The following is a 13677-nucleotide window of genomic DNA, read 5'->3' on the forward strand; positions in this document are numbered from 1 at the left end:
CAGCAGCCCTCCCAGCGGCACCCCTCCCGGCATCACCCCCTCCCAGAGTCACCCCCTCCCGGCGTCACCCACTTCCGGCGCCACCCCTCCCGGCATCACCCCTCCCAGAGTCACCCCCTCTCCCTCACCAGCTAGGCTGTGTGGCCAGGGGCACCGCCCAGGGTGGCTCGAAATGCCCCCCACAACACACACACAGGTGGCTAGGGGAACGGGGTGGGCACTTGCTCCTCACTGTTCCCAACTGGGAGGCAAGCTGCCAGAGGGTGCAGGGGTGCAGCCAGTGGCCCTGGCCCAGCCCAGGAGCAAGCCTGCCAGGGTGTTCCGAGCCTCCTTTGTTCCTCCCTACAGCAAGCAAGCTGGTGAGGTGATACTTGGTACGACCATAGGGCCCCTCCTGGGGCTGCACCGGGTGAGGACGCTGATGCTTCCAGGGTCCTCTGGATACGGGCACCCCGATGGGCAGTGCTGCCTACATGGGCCCCTTCCTGCTGCCCCTTGAGGTCTTTGTCCATCCATCAACCACTTCTTGTGCCAGGAAGGCACCGAGGCCCTGGGGAAGCAGCGGTTGGTCAAGCGAGCATGGTCCCGACCTTGTAAGATGACACCCCAGAGGGAGCCAGCCATAATCAATACAAATATACAGGGGTTTAGGGGAAGGGGAAAGAAAAATATATATATATACATAAGGGTTCAGAGGAGGACGGGGAAGGAGGGAGCATGTGCAGCTTTAATAAGAGAAATGAGGAGAGAACTGTCTAAGAAAGTGGGACTAAGAGACCGAGGGAAGTAAGGAGGTGAGCCACACAGAAATCTGGGGGAAGCATCGTCTAGGGGGGAACAGCAAGTGCAAAGACCCTGGGGTGGGAATGTGCCTGGTGTGCTGGAGGCGCAACCCTCCCTCCCGGCCTCCCTCCCCAGCAGCAGGAAGGCTGGTGTGGCCCCTGGGCGTGGGGTGGGTACTGGGAAGAGAGAAGCTCAGAGAGAGAACAGAGGGTTGTACCGGCAGGGCCCACAGGGAGAACTCAGGCATTTGCTCTGGGAGGTTCCAGAGTGGAGAGGTAACATGGTCTACCTGGCATTGTGACTGAATCCCTCTGGTGTGACATTGGATACCGCGGGGCAAGGGCAGGGACAGGATGGTACGGTGAGGGTCTGCGAGGGGGCAGCGTTCTCGGCAGTGTAAGCATAGAGTTGGAGGAGAGGCCTGAAGAACAAGGCTGCGGCTGCGGAGGGCAGAGGAAATGAGGGCCTTGCTTTTGGATGTGTTAAACCTGAGATGCTTAGAGATACCCAGGCGGAGATGGTGAGTGGGCCAGGGACCATGAGCCTTGGGAGTCTGTGCTAAGCCTGGCGATCAGCACAGAGCCTGGCACCAGTGACGTGACTTTGGGCATGGTCAGGGCTCAGGCAGCTCCAAGGCTTTAGGGGAGGGGATGGCCCCTGGGCCAGCAGCCGATCTTACCCCCCCTTAATCTTATCAAGGTCCTGCCCCACCCCCACCCCCACCCCCAGACTACAGCTGCCTCTAGATGTGCTGGGCCCTGGCACGGCACACCAAACCAGCAGCCGCGGCTACCCTTGCGATGGGTGCGGCAGAGGGACTAGCCACACTCCTGTGAGTGTGGCTCAGGTGTCACTTGTGTGCCTTTAACATGGTCGTGCTCTGGGGAGGCCTGCCCCCACTCATCTTCCCTGGCCGGCCAGAGCTCATCAACTCATCTCTGCTCACCTGCGGGGCGGGGCCGGCCTGCACACCCTCCCCACCCGGCGAGACCTGCTCCTCACCCGTGCCCGCCTGCCTGCCGGCTCCTGTGGGGGGACCCCTGGGTGCCCAGCTCCCCTGCCTCCCGCCTCCCGTATTCCCTGGCTGGACAGGCTGCTTGAGCTGCCCCGAGGGCCCAGCCAGGATGTCCCCCAACCCCCCGGCCCCCAGACTTGGAGTTACACTGGTGAGGAAGGGGCAGGAGCAACGTGAGTTTGCGATTCTCTCCAAGCGGGAGGCTGCACACGGTTCCCGTTCGGCCGAGACGCCCTGCACACAGAGGCAGATTTGCATCTGCAGGTGATATTTCTCTGGGGCACGTGGTATGTCCAGACCATCTACAATGACCCTGACGATGGGGCCTCTGCCATTCGTCACCCTGGAATGCGGCATCTGAAACCAGCCCCCATCCAACCTGCCCTGCTGTCATGCTCTGGCTGGAGGCACCCATGCCTAGCTTTTTCCCTGCTCTGTTCCCAGTCTATCCCCCTCCCCAGCCACCCACTCCAGGAGGAGGTCACTCACAGTTGACACGATGGTGTCTGCTCTTTCCCGTGAGCTGCAAGAGCGGGGCTTTCCCTGCGTCACTGTGGGGTCGCCCGGGGCCCAGCAGAGGGCTGGCACTCGGTCTGCTGAGCCATCAGAAAACACATCTGTCCAGCCACAAGGTGGTGAACCCCCTTGTCAGGAGCTCCAACCCGGCTGAGCCAGCACTGGGCCTCCTCCACCGGGAGCCCTGTTCCAAGAGTGAGGTGACCGGGTGCTAATGTTGGCTGACCCGGCCACTTCCACACTTCTGTGGGCTTGGAGGGGCAGAATTCCAGTCTCTGGGGTGAAGGGGAGCCCTGAGAGCCAGACTCAGCTGTGGGTGGGTGGAGTCACAGATGGGAGGCCGGGATGAGGCCGAAATTTTGCCAACTCACCAGCAGACGGCCCCACCCTTATTTTGCAGATAGAGAAACTGAGGCCCTGTTGGCTAAAGGCTTTCCCATAGGCTTACCTGCCTCTGGCCACCCCTTCCCTAACTTTGCCCTTCCCCTCCAGTGGTTCTGTCTTCATCCTGGTTTCCTCCTGGTGGACATGGGCCTCTCCCCCATGCCTGGGTTCAGGGCCTGGCCACTCGGTTTTCTGGCCTCTCCCACTGCCCCCACACTCCTGGGTAACTTCTCTGACCCCGGGTGTGTCTTGCCAGCGGGTATGTGAGCTGTTGCAGCCAGGCCTCCCCTTTCTGCAGCCCGGGACCCATTGCCAGGCAGCACTGGGACAGGGGGGCGGTGATGTGCTCTCTGTCCAGCTGCAACTGGGCACCTCCTTTGCTGGCCACGTCTCCTTAGGGCCCTCAGGGACCTCAGCCTCAGCCTGACCTAAACCAAGCCCCTGGATGCCCCCATCCCTGCCTCGTTCAGAGCAGCCAGTCCAGCCATTTCCCCCTGCTGGACTCCGGCCCCTCATGCCCAGTACAAGAGAGAGGCAGACCTTAGCCTCCCACACAGGTGAGGCCCAGCCTCTGCTGGGCTGGCCTTCTGCTCTCCCTGATGTGGTTTTGGAATATAGGTGAGGTTTGGTGGGGTGAGGTCCAGAGCCGACGGCCAAGAAAGAATTCTTGAGACGTCTTTGGTGCAAAATGGTGGTTTTGTTAAAGCGGGGACAGGACCCCTGGGCGGAGAGAGCAGCTGCCCGGGGTCTTGAGGAGTGGTGATTATATACTCAGGAGTTGGGGGAAGTAAGGAAAAGGGAGGTTTCAAAAGAATTCTCTTTTTTTTTTAAGAAGCTGGTTTTATTTTTTTATTTTTTTAAAGATTTCATTTATTTATTTGACACAGAGAGACACAGTGAGAGAGGGAACACAAGCAGCGGGAGAGAGAGAGAAGCAGGCTTCCCGCGGAGCAGGGAGCCCGACGTGGGGCTCGATCCCAGGACCCCGGGATCATGACCTGAGCCGAAGGCAGACGCTCAACGGCTGAGCCACCCAGGTGCCCCTCAAAAGAATTTTCATATGCTAAAGAGGACCGACCTATAAAATACCTACAAGATACTGACCGGAGGCTTTGCCATTGTCAAGTTGAGGTTGTTTCCCCCTCTATCGAGGTATTAACATTAAGATATTTGGGAGATCTCTGAAAGAACACAAGTCCCACCCAGCAGCGGGGGGGGGGTGGGGGGGCGGGGTGCAGGGAGGTTGCAGGGTGTCAGCTCAGCTTATGCTTTGTCTTCAGCCCGCCTTCTGTCCCTCATCATTCCTGCCAGCCAACCTCTTCAGGCCCCAGCCAGATTGTCCTTCCGCTGCTCACAGCTTCCTGGGCTCTGGGGCCAGGATCCAGCCCCCACTCCTCATAGGGATGAACCTTGCCTCCTGCCCCTCATGCCCTAAGCAGTGGGGCCCCTTCCCCAGAAGCTTCCACTCACCGACAAGCTTGAAGGCCTTGCTCCCTCTCCCTAGAACACCTTCGCTCTCTCTCTACAGCTCACATTGCCTACTTGGCCCTTATGGTTCGGGGTGGGGGTGGGGGGAAACTATTTGCTCCCTGAAAGGCCCTTCCCCTATGAGACCTGCCAAGCCTCCTTCCTCCACTAAGCCCCTGCCCCTTAAGCAGGGTTATCTGGGTCTAAAACTGGCCTGTAAAACCCCCTCCCTTCCTCAGGCATGGGGAAGGGCCTTGTTGGTTGGGGGCTTCCCAGGAGGCAAAGTGAAAGTACCCGGTTTCCTGGGCCTCACAGTGTTGCAGCCAGACCCCTGGGCCATGGGAGTCCAGACCTGCTCAGAGGGCTGTGTCTCAGTTTGGAAGCAGCTGTAAGTGCCCTGAGGCTCTTTCCTGACAAGGGCGAGGTTCCAAGGGTTCAGTTCCCAGCAAGCCCTCCTCTGCCAGGAAGGGTTCATTCCTTGCCCCTGCCCCGCACCCCCTGATCAGAATCAGACCCATGCGTCAGGGGTGGCGTGAGCGCACAGCACCTCCTACTACAGGATCAAGATCTCGGGGCTGGGGGGCGTAGCGCCACCTCCAGTAGGGCCACAGGTGTCGCGGGACGCTCTGGCCCAACGAACAGAAACGCTGCTCATTCGTCCACTCGCCTGCATTTATTGAGCACCTACTGTATGCTGTGCCCGGGCGTTCGGGGTGTCCACGCCCGAAGCGGCCGCCTGTCTTCTCCTCCTCGGGAGTGCGGGGTGGGGAGAGAATGGGGCTCCTCGCCCCCGGAGGTCCCGAGTCCCGCCCCCGCTCCGCAGCAAGCCGCGTTGCCGGCAGATGGGGGCGTGGCCCAGAGCCTGGGGAGGCGTGGCCAGGGTGGAGGGGAGGGGCGTGGCCAGGGTGGAGGGAAGGGGCGGGGCCAGGCCGACGGGGCGGACCCGGGCGGGCCAGAGCAGCCTGGCTGCGGGCCCCGCAGGCGGGAACGCCTGGCGGCGGAGCCGGGAGCCGCCGTCGGGACCGGGGGCTCGCGGGCCGAAAGCGGAGCCTCGCGGGTAAGGCACGGGCGGGGCGCGATCGCGTCCCCCGGACTGGCTGGGGTCCCGGGGGCCAGGGTTCCGGGGGCTGCGGGTTCCGGGGCGCGCTCGGTGTACCCCGGAGGCCTAGGGGTGGAGGGCGGTTGTGTCGCGTCTGTCCCGCGTCCCCCTCGTCTTTCGCCCCCCCCCCCCCCCCCCCCCCCCCCCGCCCCCGGGGCCTGGGGGCGGCGAGCACCCCCCCCCCCCCCCCGCCGTGCGACCCACTGGACCGGGCCTCTGAGGGCTCAGAGGGGGAATTTCCCCTCACCTCCTCCTGGTAATCCAAACTTTCCTTCCCTCAGCCCTCTCAACAAAGGTAGGAGGAAAACTGCCTATTGGAGCTGATTCACACTGAAGTGTGAGTGACTGATAGCCCCGTGGCCCTGGGGAATCTGCGAGTCTTACTTAGGGGAACAGTGAGTGTCAGAGAGGTGGGCAGAGTGGATGGGAGAATTCGGGGTTGGGGACAGCCTCTGGTATGTGGGCCGGTCCCTCCCAGCAGCCCAGCTCTTTCCTGCTGCTCCGGGCCTTGGCTTCCCTTGGTGAGTGGTACTGACAGTGTGTTTCCTCTGAGAGTGCTGAGGGACAGCGTCCTGCTGCGATTTGTCAGCCTGGAGCCTGCCCTCTCTGCCACCCTCTGTGGCCATGAGTGCCTCACATCCTCTCTGTGCCTTCATTTGTTCATCTGCCGAGGCTGGTGATGTCTGTGCCTGTGGCCGGATGGCCATACTAAGTAAATGTCCCTCCAGCCTGGCCCTGGCCCGGGATGAGGGCTCTCCGTTCGGGTGCCCGCGTGCATGACACACACGCGATCTTGCTTAGGTGGTGTGTGGCCTGTCCCCGGCACAAAGGGGTCTCCGGAGATGTTCCTTGCAATGATGGCGATGATGATGAAACATGCAGGACTTTTTCTCGATGGTCGGAGGTCCAAGGGGACATGGCAAATCCTGGCGTGGGAGCGGGATTCCCGGTTCGTGTCCAGCTCGGCACTGACGCTGTGTGACCCTGGGTCAGCCCCCTGTCCTCTCTGGGTCAGGCTCTTCAAAAGCAGAGGAGGGGACTGGCTCCATCTCCTGGAATCCCCTGCCACTGTGTCCTTTACCCAGGACACCCACACAGGGGGCCCCTGGGAGCCGGGGCTCCACTCCTGGTGGGCCAGGGGCCAGGATGGTGGCTCCAAGGGGTAAAGACTGTCGAACTCCCCTTTCCTACCCTTACCGCCCCTGTAACTTGGCTCTGTGTGCCATCCTGGAGCACACCTGTGCAGAGGGAGCAGGCAGACAGGTAGACAGGTGGTCCAGGCCAGTCCCTGTCAGCTTTAAGAGAAAAGGAGTGATGACAGGGTCTTGGCCGGTTCAGGGAGTCCCTCAGGCCTGCAGAGTCAGGGAAGAGCCCATCAGGGAGGCTGGCCTGGGAGAACAGAAGGCGAGTGGGTGGGATGCAAACCTGCTTTGGCCTTTCTTGTTCACATGGACAGAGGGAAGCAAGGTGCTTGAGTTAGCCTCTGCCATCCGTCCCTTGACAGGGATGCAGGCACGCGTGCAGCCCTGCAGATGGGAGGCCTGAGGGAACAGAGGGACAATGTGGCCCAGCTTGGTCACAGACGGGCTGGGTCCTGGGTTTGAACTTGGCCACCCCCATTTACCAGCTGTATGATCTTGGCCAGGAGGTCTCGCGCTGCTGAGCCTGGTTTCCTTATCTGAGCCTCTACCTCACGGGGGCGGGGTGGGGGGGAGGGGATAAAGGATGAACATCCGAGGGGCTGGTGACGGCTGGGCCACCTCTGCTTGGGAGTAGGGGTGGGGCCAGGCATGGAGAGGCCTGGGGCAAAGGGCAGGCTCCTAGTCCCCGCCTGCCCATTTGGGTCTTGAAGCAAAGGGCTGAGTCTTATCAGGAGTGGCCAGGATTGGGGACCCACGTGGGTCCTCCCGGAATTCTGTCCTGAAAACTCTGTGGTGAGATGCCGAGGCTCGGTGACCTAAGTTAAGTCCCAGGCATAGGCGTATGTGGTCCTTAAATAACCCCCGGTAGTGGGGCCTGCGTGGGCAGCCTGGCTGGGAGAGGTGGGCTGCAGGTGGCCTGGGGAGGCAGGGTTTGCAGTCAGGAGGAAGGCTGCTCTTTGAGCCGTGGTGACGGCCATGGAGACAGGGACAGACTGAGCCAAGGGCTGGCAGTGGGGAGGGTGGTAGACCAGTTTGACCAGAGTGGCCTGGTGTGCACCAGGTAAGGTGAGGACATGGATGGGACAATGGGGGCAATGGGCGACAGGGCAGAGGGGCCCAGGAGGCAGGGGCAGGGGCTCTCAGAATGCCGAAGTCCTCCCCCAGTGTTGGTGGCCTTTCTCCGGAAGGCCTCTGGATCTCTTCAGTGGCCCTGACCGGGCGCTCACCGGCTACAGTTCCCCTACGTCCCAGAGGTGGTGGGGAAAACATTCCGGGCTCTGTGTAGCCTCGGCGGGCAGGCCCAGCTTTGCTGCCCGACCCCCTCCTCAGCACCCCCATGGGCCTGTGCATATGGGAGGACAGATAGGAGGGTGCCAGAGGGACAGATGGAGCTGCCTCTCAGCCCCAGGCCAGGAGACCTGAGCCTCCTTCGTGAATCATCCTTCCTGATCCTCAGGTGATAGAAGCCCCTGGCTCTGGGTCACACTGATGGATTTGGCCTTGGGGGCCAGGCTCCCCGAGCTGCACCTTGAACCAGGAGCAGTACAATTATGAGGCCAGCCCCAAGGCCAGCTGTGGCTGGCTGTCCTTGGGGAGGGGCCTCCCTGTGCTCGAGGTGACAGAGGTCCCCTCCCCACCTCCTTCGGTCTCCCCAGGCACCAGAGATTCTGACGTTCCAGCCCTGAGGCCCCCTGAATGGTCAGCCCATGTGGGAACCTGCTGGCAGGACTCCTGTTTTCTTCACCCCTGGTCCAAGGTCCAGTGGGGACTGACCCTTGGCCCACGTGGGCTGGCCATGCTGGGTTCCAGCACTCTTTGCCAGCTGGTCCCCTGGAATGGTGTGAGCTCGCTTAGTTGCTGGAGGCAGTGTCCTGGGGAGGTCAGCGGGGCCTGAGGAGTTGGCAGGGCACCCTTGTGGTATCCACACCCGTACCCCCTGCAGCCACACTCTGATTCCGAGAAGTGCCCTGTGTTCCCTTGTGAATCAGATGTTTATTGTGCGCTTGCCGAGCCCAGGGTGGGGATGGCCTGCTGCCAGGCACGCCTGTTCCAGGCCACTGGGTGGGGTGTGGGTGCCTGCCTGCTGGAGCCTGCAGAGGGAGTGAGGTCCCCGCCCCAGGGTCGGCCAGCCTGATGCGTGACAGCCCCAGGCGGTGGTGTGTGTGCTGTGACGGTGTGAGCCCCCCTCCGTGCGCGGGGTCTGAGCCGCCCGGCAGGCTTCGGGGGGGCTTCTCAGGACTGGCACAGAGCTCCTCTCAGGAAGCAGAGGGGAGCCTCCTTCCCCACACAAGAGCGGCCTGTGTCTGCCTCATGTCTGACTGACTAGGCTTTAGTTCCCTCCTTGTGAAAGAGGATGAAACCAGTGCTAACTCGTGGTATCCTTGGGAAAAGTACATGAGATGCTGCTGAAGAGCGCTCCCTGTGGGGCCCCATCGAGGCCGCACCCCCAGGCCCAGGCGGGGCTTTCCTGCCTGGGGGCCCTGCGCAGATCGCGCAGCTCCATTTGCGGATGTCCTCCAGCCTTGGCTGAAGCGATGTTGTAATCCAGCAGCCCTGCTCTGTAGCCTTAGAGAGCCATGTGTCCTCATACCCAGAGCTGCCCTTGAGGCCCCACCCACTGCCTTGAGCTACAGGAAGAGCCTGTCAAGCCCCTGGCCCTCACTGCTGGCTGTCCCCCCCCCCCCCCCCCCCCCCCCCCCCCCCCCGGGGCGGGGCGCCCCCCCCCCCCCCCCCCCCCCGCAAAGCAGGGAAAGGTCAGAGGTTGACCTTGGGGCCCAGAATGGCAGGATGGGGCCTTCGCTTGGCCCCACACTCCACTTGGGGCTCTGGCTGGGGGTTGGGCCTTTGCCACCCTGTACCAACTCTTGCCTCTGGGGCAGAGGTGGACGCCCTTCAGAAAGCTGCTGCCCCCCAGCCCTCTGCTGGGTGCTCTGGGTACCAGGCCCGGGCTCAGCTTGGGCCCCTGGAGTAGACAGGCCCACAGGCTGGAGGGCAAGACTCACCCGCAGACAGACGCCATGGGTAGCAGCTCAGCCCTTGGCCGGCCCTCCACCCCTCCTCCCCCAGTCCATCCCCTGGTCACCACGCTTACCTCTCTGCCTCCCCCTACGCAGCTGGGAACTCTCGAAGGACAGGACCCACATAGACCTGGCCCAGGGGAGGGTGAGGATGCATGTGGGCTCTCCCGGTGGGAAGTCCCACTGAGGAGCGTCGCAGAAACTCCCGAAGGCCCGAAGGGCTGCAGGCAGGTGGCACCGGGCGAGGCCGGGCCCTCTTTGAAGTTGGCTTGTTACGACCTGCCCACGTTCAGCTGTCCGCTCAGCGTCTGAGACCGGTGCGCCCCGTCGTCCGGGAAGGCCTCGGCTGCCCAGCTGGCTGAGCTGCCGGCCAGATGATCCTGGCTGTTGTGCCTCAGCCTTGCTGAGAGGTTCCCACTGCAACGCCACGGCCCAGCTGGCCACCCTGCCCCAGCCCCGGGCTCCAGATGCTCTCCGTGGCCCCAGCATGGTACAGACGGGAGACTCGGGGGGGTGTCCTTGGGACCCCACCGTAAGTGTGGCGGTTCCTTCCTAGAGACCTATGTTAGGGCCAAGACCAGGGTCAGCCTGGGCTCCCCTGAGCTGCAGGCCACTGTGGGCACCTGGTCTTTGGGTCACAGGGAGCCAGTCCCCAAGGTGGGGCCCACCAGGGTTGGATGTGCTGTCAGCAGGAGGGCGGTGAGGAAGGACCCAGAAGCCCTGAGCACACAGGTGTGAGGACAGCCTTGTGTCAGAGCGGGAGGGACGTGTGCCCAGAAACTCATCGCCTACCTTGTCTTCGGAAGAACGTCTCTCCCTGATCCAGCTGCTTCCTCTCCTGTTTGGGGCCAGAAAGGGAGGAACGGTTTGTGCTGACTCCCTGGGTCCCCTGATGGCCGGGCAGACACAGTGCTGGGAGCCAGGCCCTGGCGGGCAGGTCAGTGGTCAACTGGGCAGGCAGAGGGTGGAGGGGCTGCGTCTCCTACCCCTCAGCCCAGGATGGCAAGTGGCTTCCTGCTGCCCTCACGGGCGGGCCTAAACCCTCTAGGAATGCAGGGTGGCCTCCTGGTGCTGAGCAGGTTGCATGGAAGTGACCTGGCTAGGAGGGAGCCTCAGAGCCCCCGGAGGCGGTATCAGGCCACCAAGGCCTCCTGCTGACCCGCCCAGCTCTTATCAGAGCTGACGGTGCTTGGTGCTGGAGGCTCAGGCTACAGCTTCTGCCACCCTGCTTCCGACCCTGTCCCAGGACCTCGTCTGTGTTGGGGGTGCACACAGCCGTCCTCCCCTCTGCCTCCTGTCTTCTCTCAAATCCAGAAATCCCGCTCAGGAAGGAAGAGGGGCCTTACCGCGACATTCTGCTGCCCGGCATGGGCCAGGGCTGGGGTCCCCAGTGCCGGCTCCTTGCCACAGCGAGCTACTTGGGGTGGACCATGGGGGCAGGAGACTCTGGAATAACCGCCCCCCCCCAGCCGCCCTGTTTGGTTCCGGGCCGTGGGCTGGGGCTACCAGAGGAGGGTCATGCCTGGCCTTTCTGGCGGGGGCCTGTCTCTGATTTGGTGGTGGGGTACAGGGAGAGTCCCAGGCTGGGAGCAGACCCCGGGTGCTGCCCACCTGGGCCTCAGCTCCAGTGGTCCACAGTGGAGTGAGGGACGGAGCCCCTCTCTGAGGCCTGACCCATTCTGGGGTCCTGGGCGCCTGCCCTTGGAAGGTTTGCCACCTGGGTGGGGACTCTCTGAAACCAGTCTTCCCATTTTCCTGAGACTGTGACCGGAGGGTACAATGCTGTGGTCGGTGGTAGCTGTGCTCACTGCGGGGCAGGAAGTTGCTGGGGAAGGAAGAGGGTTGAGAAAGAGACACCCCTCCTGAGTGGATCTGGGAGGCCCTGTGCCAAGCTTTCCAACAGCCAGGGACCGCGGGGGCACTGTTCCAGGGCTGGGTCTTGGGAAGCCCAAGCCAATGGCCTCCGTGTTGAGTCATGCACCCTCTAAGGCCTGCACGGGGCCCTCCTGGGTGCCTGGCCTGCTGGTCCTGGCCCTGCTAGTGGGCAGCACCCAGGAATGGCACGGGAGGTGCTGTGGGGGGCATCCGTGGTGGGGCCTCTGTGAGGTGGGAGCAGGAAGGGGACAGAAGGGGCCAGACCAAGGGTCCTGCACGGTGTGCGGTGTGCGTGTGTGGAAGCTCTAAAGGAGAGGCCTGGAGAAGGCAGAAGGCGTGCAGAGGTTAGGCCCCGGGGCATGGGAGGGTATTGCGCAGGGGTTGGTTTCTATTTTCAAAGCACACTTGGGTCTGGAGACCCTCCCACAGACCCGTTCCCCTGCAGCCATGGCTGTGGGGAAGTGTGGGTGGAAGCGGGGGTCAGCCCTGCAGGAGGGCTAGGTGCATGGTGGGGACAGGGGTCTGCTGACCCCGGTGGAGTCAGTGACCCCCTGCTGAGGGAGCCCTGGGGCTGCCGGAGAGGCAGACCTGGTAAGCCTGGGATAGCCCTGGGCCCTGGCGGTACTGACTGCACCCCATCCCCACCCCAGTCTTCTTGGCTGGCTTTTCTGGCCCACAGTGGTGTGACCCCATGGCTGTCTCCTTAGGGAAGGGGAGGGTGTTCCTGTAGCAACCCCCACCCCTGCCCCGAGCCGTATCCCCTTCCCCCTCAGTGCAGGCTGCCCCAGCGTCGTGGCAGGTTTTCCGCCAGGAGGAGGCCTTGGGGGCCAGCACGCAAGAGCTTGGTTCCTGGCTCTGCCGCCTAGCAGAAGCCTCCGCCCCGCTGCGGGCCTCAGACTGAGTGCTAGATGAGCGTCTGCTCTGTCCATGAGGGCCCAGAGGGGCAGAATGAGGCAGGCACTTGGCCTGGGGGGGTCTGTGAAGCTTTCCAAGGCTCTTGGGAGGGGGCTAGGGTGTAGAGAAGGCGGGCAGACGGGAGCGCTCTGGCCATGGGCCCCTACGGGTCTGGGGGCCGGACTGGAGCCTTCCACGCCTCAGGAAGGGCCTGGCCTGGGATCCCTAGGCAGCAGTGGGGCGAGCTCCCACCAGAGGCCCTCTTCTCCAGCAGTGCTGGCTCTGAGAACCTCCTGCCTGACTGTGAGGCATCAGGGAGTGTCTTGGGGTGATCTGAGCTGGGGCGGAAGACCAGGCAGGAGTTTGTCAGGTGGAGAGAGTGAGAGGAGGTCGGGGAAGGGTGTATGAGGTGTGCAGCATGGCTGAGCACCAGCGGGGTAAGGACCTTGAACTTGAGCCTGGGTGTAGTCACCTTTGAGAACCACCCCTCTGCTGTGGCTGGGACCCCGGCTCAGAGCTGGGGGTGGGGCGGTGGGGGGGGAACGGGAGGGCGGGCCTGGGTGCAGGATCTCACGGGACCGCTGGCCTTGGAAAGGGGACAGTGCGGAGGACAGGCTGGATGGAGGCCCCCCCCCCCCGACAGAGGGCCTAGATTGCATTGGGAGGGGCGGGGGAGGCAGGGGGCTGGGCCCCCTTCCCCGCCAGCCTGGGCCCCCCGCCAGACCTTTGCCTCCCTGGGCCCCTGAACAATGGGGCAGTGTGAGGGCGCCTGGGAACGGTCTGGTCCCCCGTGGGCCTGCGCTGAGAGGCGCGGACAGGAGCCAGCAGCTGTGAGTCATCTTGTCCGGCCCCCAGGCCCGGGGTTCCCGAGGCAGAGGAGGAATGCGCTGCTCTCAGTTCCTCTCCCTGGGGCCGGCCTGATCCTCCTTCCCTCTTTTGCCCCTCTGTCTTGCTACTTCCTGTGTCCTCTCTCCAGCTCCCTCCCTTCTGGGCCTGTCCCTGCCTGGCTGTCTCTGTCCAGAGGCCCAGGCCTGGGAGTGGCTGCGTTGGGGGGGATCCCCCCTCGGCTTTGACCGCTGCAGCCCGGGCAGGGGGGCTGGCCTGTCACCACGGTGCCCCCCCTCTCCCGGCCTGTGGGTGACCCCAGGAGGTAGCCAGTGAGAAGGCGAGACCCAGCCCAGCTGTGATACCCCCCAAGGCCAACCTACAATTTACTGAGTAAAATGTGACCAAAAGCGAAAGACAATGCAGTAAGATAAAAAACTCAGAGTCAAAACTAATCAATAGCGTCAAAGACAAAAAAGGTTTGAAAACAGCTTAAAAACGTTAGCAGTTAGGGATAAAAGGGTAACAGCAAGTGGATTAAACAGAAGAAAGATCTCCCTCTAAAAGGCTGAAACGAGCAGGGGGAAGGAAGGGACTCTTGCGTGGACCCCCGGTGCTGGGCTCTGGCCTGGGGCAGGGGGAGCGGGAGGCCAGACCCCC

At 63.0% G+C, this 13677-nt stretch overlaps 1 protein-coding gene and 1 long non-coding RNA gene across 3 annotated transcripts in view; one reads left to right on the forward strand and one right to left on the reverse strand.

Moving 5' to 3' along the window:
• Nucleotides 1-201: 201 nt before the first annotated feature.
• Nucleotides 202-2579, reverse strand: LOC112835904 (uncharacterized). Its single transcript, XR_003211330.2, has 3 exons — nt 2288-2579; nt 1073-1223; nt 202-550 (listed from the first exon to the last, which is right to left on the reverse strand). It is a non-coding gene; the product is annotated as an uncharacterized lncRNA (long non-coding RNA).
• Nucleotides 2580-5096: 2517 nt separating this feature from the next.
• The window catches only part of SH3BP2 (SH3 domain binding protein 2), a 34585-nt gene continuing 26004 nt past the window's right edge, over nt 5097-13677 (forward strand). Inside the window, exon 1 of one of the 2 annotated variants that reach the window (XM_025887214.2) lies at nt 5097-5222. The gene's annotated coding sequence lies outside the window, so the exon portion shown is untranslated. The remainder of the gene's footprint in view (nt 5223-13677) is intronic. The other variant, XM_073891327.1, reaches the window with a different exon arrangement.

The sequence above is a fragment of the Callorhinus ursinus genome, unplaced genomic scaffold (assembly GCF_003265705.2).
Source record: "Callorhinus ursinus isolate GAN/ISIS: 27379988/994484 unplaced genomic scaffold, GSC_fseal_2.0 scaffold4, whole genome shotgun sequence".
Taxonomy (NCBI): Eukaryota; Metazoa; Chordata; class Mammalia; order Carnivora; family Otariidae; genus Callorhinus; species Callorhinus ursinus.